Raw genomic sequence first — 5,109 nt, 5'->3', positions numbered from 1 at the left:
CTTAATAGATAACGATGAACAATAGTAGATCATATATGTGTTAATGGACCATATTGAGCCTTAATGGATCACAATGAACAATAGTACATCAAAATATCTCTATTTTAGCTTTGTTTTCAAAGTTCAAGCTCGGCTCATTTCTATTTTCTCAAGCGCGAGCCCGACTCGGGCCCGACTCGTATATTATCTTTTAATTAATGTATTAAATAAAAATAATATAAATAATAGAATTTTTAGGCTCACGAGCTCGGGCTCGTTTACTAAATAAGCTTATTTTTAGGTTCGAGGTCAGCTTGTAAACAAGTTTAAATAAGCTTGGATCGATTCGGCTCGTTTTCAATAAGGCTCGACGAGCCTAACGAGCTTCACATGCGAGGCTCGATCTCGGGCTCGATAAACAAACGAGTTTTATTTTAGGCTTAAGCTTGGCTTGAGCTCGATAAGGCTCAGCTTATTTCAAGAGTTTTCTTAAGTCGATCTCGAGTAGCTTGCGAGCCGTTGGGTTCGTCTGCACTCCATTTGACTCCCTCGTGCCAATATGTATATCTAGTTATCGTTAATAATCAAAGTTTAATTAAATATAAATAATAATTTTAGTTGACTCCCTCCTACCAAAATTGAAATTTTCAACTTTCCCTCTTGTATAGATATCCAATCAGCCCAAACACAATATCCAAACATATTCTCCGTCCCTTTCTCACTCTATGTTTCAAACACACACAAACCCTAAATTTTGAACATTAATAGCCCCAGCAATCAACTCCCTTTATATCTACATTGATAAACAATCGGCAGAACGGTGGTGGTGGTCGGGGGCTGTTGGTGGTGGATCGGTTACATTGACTGCGATAAAGGGTGAACTGTGATTGCCCAATATGGTCCATTAACGGCGATAACGGGTGAGATGGAAGCCGATAACAAGGTTAGAGGTGGTCATGCGGTGGGCGTGGGTGAAGGTGTAGATTAGCGACTGTTGGTGGTGTACGGAAGAGAAATCTCGCTGGGTTTGACTCTCCGTTGAACCACCACCGTCTGTCAGTTCCGGTTACAACCGCCCTTTGACTCTCCGTCGAACCACCGTCCGCATTCTTCACCAACCACTTCTCCCGAAATAGCGAGGTAACATTTATAACTATAGGTTTTATCGCTTCAACCGTATGACGCTTTATATTGAAAACTCCGATTATTCTTATTACTACTCATTTATAGGCGTATATAATATATAAGTAGATGACATTTTAGAATTGAAATTGATAACAGAACTTAAAAAATTCTTGCTTGTGCAGGTTCTTGTTGTGGCTGTGCTTGCTATGTTTCCACTCATACCTAAAAGCCTTTGTAATAGGGCGTACCGACTGTCATTTATGGGGACCGCATGCTTGTCATTATACTCACTGTGGGGTAATGTTTTAGTGCTCATTATATAATTATCTTATTGATCTTATAATATTCATTTGTAAGAACCACGGGCATGGAATTTGCATGAGGTGCAAATTTGGCTTCAATCAGTAATCGCAACAAAAGATTTCATCTATTTCATTTACTACCTCACTTTTGTCACCTAAAATCTTCGCCTTAGATGTTAGTTAATAATTAGTAGTTAGTACTATTTCACACATTCAAAACGCTTCTTCTAATATTAAATTTTTGGCAGTTGCTTTACTACCCAACGTATGCAGAAGCTTAGAACACACTGCAAAATTCACTAGGCGGAATTTTGGTCGCTCCGCTTTATACAGGTAAATCTTTTCTACTTTTTTCGTTTCATCACTTCGATTAAATTAGATGGTTGGATTTGTATTTGTATTAATATTGCGTGTTTTTTGAATATTGATTTGGGCATTTGGATGAAACCGTGGTTGTTAAGATGAGGTTAGGTAAACCATAAAAGAACACTTTCATGTGATAAAATGTTGGGATGAAGTTAGGGGTGCTAAACGGGTCGTGTTTGCGGGTTGGTGGGTTCAACCCGACCCGAACCCGAAATTATTTCACGAACCCGAACCCGAACCCGAAAATCGAATCATACATATTAACCCGAACACGACCCGAAGTTTTGTGTTTTGACCCGAACACGACGCGTTCAACCCGAATTTTTTAATTTTTTTTTATGAAACTAACATATTAAAATTAAAAGTTACTTACAAATCACTAATGTATATACCTCAATTATATTTAAATTATAAAATCTCATGTTAATTTCTCTTTTTAAGTTATAATTATGACATAAAATCAGTGTTGTAAAAGTCGGATTACTCGGCCGAGTACTCGGCGAGTACTCGGTCCTCGGACCCCCTCCGAGGCGACTTCCTCCTAGGCAGTCTCAATTAGTCGGCCTCCGGATTACTCGGGAGTACTCGGTGCCTAGTCGGCCTAGTCGGCGCCTAGTCAGACGTAGTCGGACGTATTCGGCCTAGTCGGTCTAGGCGGTCAACGTGGTTTGTTGACTTTTAGTCGGTCAAACTCGATCAAAATCGGCATACTCGGACTACTCGGCCTTGTACTCAGACTAGTCGGACTTGTATTCAGAATATTTGAACTTTAAACATGTTTCATTTTAAATTATACTCAGTTGACATGAATAATGCTTTTTTTAACACATAAATAATATATAATAATTAATTTTCTTTATATTTACCATGTCCGCGTACTCCCCGAGTACTCTCCGAGTACTCCGATTACTCCCAGCTCCCCAGTCGGCCGACTAGGGACCGCCTAGCGACTTTTACAACACTGCATAAAATACACACTCAAATTAAATTATGACATAACATATATTGTAAAAAAATTAATATAATATAAATGTGTTAAACGGGTCAACCCCCCAACCCGACCAAGTTGACCCAAACCCAACCCATCAACCTAAACGGGTTCATGGGTTCAACCTGAAACTGACCCGAACCCGTTTAGACTAACCATAAACCCACAAATTTCATGTTAGGTTCGGGTCGTGTTTTCGGGTCGCGTCAGAAATTCACATCCCTAGATGAAGTAAATAAAAAGGCTGACTAAAAATTGCTAAAAAAAGAAGTCCCAGCTGTTACAGAATGATGATTTGTTGTAAAATCATTTGAATTTTCTACCTGTGGTAAAATCAAGAAACACAAGGATTAGGCTTTTAGTCGAAGTTCAATGACATATCACAGTATTACTCGAAGTTGCACGACATATATATTACAGTATTATATTGGATCAATGCTTATAAGTTTTTTAGAGAAATGAATGAGGAGAATTGTGTGAAACTTAGTCATGGTGATTATGAAATGTGTTGGGATTGAACCCTAACAGAGGAACAGATAATGTAAAGCCAAAAGCGGATCTCATCAGTGGACTATCAATAAGCAGCAGTTTACTCTTTGCTCTCCCCTTGACAGTGGTATTCTAACAGTTGATAAACCTTAAGTGCTGCTCAACTACAACAACTAATGAACCAAACACTGATGATATTCCTAAAGACTGCTGAAGACAAACACTGAGCTCTATCTACTGCTATCTATAAGTACTGCTGAAGATTCAAGCAGTGCTCATTCAAAGACTGATCACCTTTTGAAGAAAGCACTGATGTTCAAGTAATCAGTACTTAGGCTATAACAGTGGAACGTGAACAGTGTTAGACTTGTTTTGTATTGCATTATCAATCAGTTGTTTAGACATCAGTAGTTTGTATAGGTCAGTGTTTATAGTTTGTTAGGTCGTTAGATGTCACTATCATGGTGACGTCAGCTGAGGTACATCAGTAGTTTGGTTTGCTTATAAATATGACAATATTCTGTACTGTCATATTTGATTCGTTTTGAGCGAGTTGTCCTCCTCAATTCAATCCTTTCATCTTGTGCAACCAACTCTGGAGTATCAGGCTGAGGGGGAGTTTAGTTTGTAAGCTTGCACTGTAATCTTTTGCTTTTATGTAATCTTTTGACTTAATATGAAAAAGCAATTGTTTATCAAACTATATTCTCCTTTGATTGTGTTTACAAAGTTTGCTACTCATTTCCGCTGCACTTATTATTCATTTTATGCAAACAAACACAATCATGACAGCCTCTGATCCTAACAATTGGTATCAGAGCCTGAACAGTCAAATTCGATCTAACAATCAATTTGACATAACAGTTCAGCTCACAATTCATTGATACTAAGGATGGTTGTATTCAGTTGAAAAAACAGAGTAACGGGTGAATCATGATCAAAATGGTTATTCAGAAACTCTGTAAATCAACCAAGATGTCATATGACACACAAATTTTAAGCAACAAATGATTTCATTCACAAAACACTCATAGTTTTCAGATCTGCAAAATATCTGATAAATTATGGGATCGTTCAACATTTTCAAAATTGATTTCAATTGTTGCTTTAACATTTGTGATATTTTCACTAAAATACTAAAGCATGTACCTCAGATTAGCAAAAATCTATGTTCATCTAAACACAGATGCTCTGCTAACATGAAAGAGGGAAATAAAGCTTTAGTCAGAATTTCCTATGCGCTCAAAGGCAGGTTGAGAATCCTCAAAAGGACCAAATCAACTTTGTCAAAACAAATTAAGAAAATAAGGTGTCAAAACAGTCCTAATCATATGTAATGTGAGATCTATAATAAAACATGCACAAATGTGGTCAGATCTCTCAGAACATTAGTCCAAAGTGATTCTGGACAAAGTATGTTCAAAATATAATCTCCTAGTGAGTATTTCTGAACATATGAATAAAAGGGGTAAAAAGGGAAAAGGAAAATGAACAAATCTCAAAGTGTGTTTATCTCAAAACTTGTGAAATCGAAAGAAAAGAGTATAAGCATAAAACACTCTTGAGGTTAAAAGTTAGGTCATCAGTGGTCATTATGCAACTGTGTGCATTCATCAATACAGGAATTGTTCTGGTAACAATGGCATCTCCAGTGATTGTGCTTAAGAAGGAATTTACAATCAATTGTATGACCCCAAACAGTGGTCAAAATGACTTGAGAATGATATGATCATGAACGTACTTGAAAAACTGTCGAATCCTTTTGATTATCTTCAAAACATCCTTTAATTTTTTCCTTAAGGTGTTTTCCTCTAAATAAAACCAGATATGTTTTACTTTTTTTATAGAATACATTTTGTT

General features: G+C 37.0%; 1 long non-coding RNA gene across 1 annotated transcript; it reads left to right on the top strand.

Moving 5' to 3' along the window:
* Nucleotides 1–701: 701 nt before the first annotated feature.
* LOC110907225 lies at nt 702–2,227 on the top strand. The gene is made up of 3 exons (XR_002573933.2): nt 702–1,119; nt 1,287–1,401; nt 1,655–2,227. It is a non-coding gene; the product is annotated as an uncharacterized LOC110907225 (long non-coding RNA).
* Nucleotides 2,228–5,109: the final 2,882 nt, after the last annotated feature.

Source organism: Helianthus annuus, chromosome 2, assembly GCF_002127325.2.
Source record: "Helianthus annuus cultivar XRQ/B chromosome 2, HanXRQr2.0-SUNRISE, whole genome shotgun sequence".
NCBI lineage: Eukaryota > Viridiplantae > Streptophyta > Magnoliopsida > Asterales > Asteraceae > Helianthus > Helianthus annuus.
Note: the sequence above shows the minus strand (reverse complement) of the source record. Positions and strands in the feature narration are given on the sequence as shown.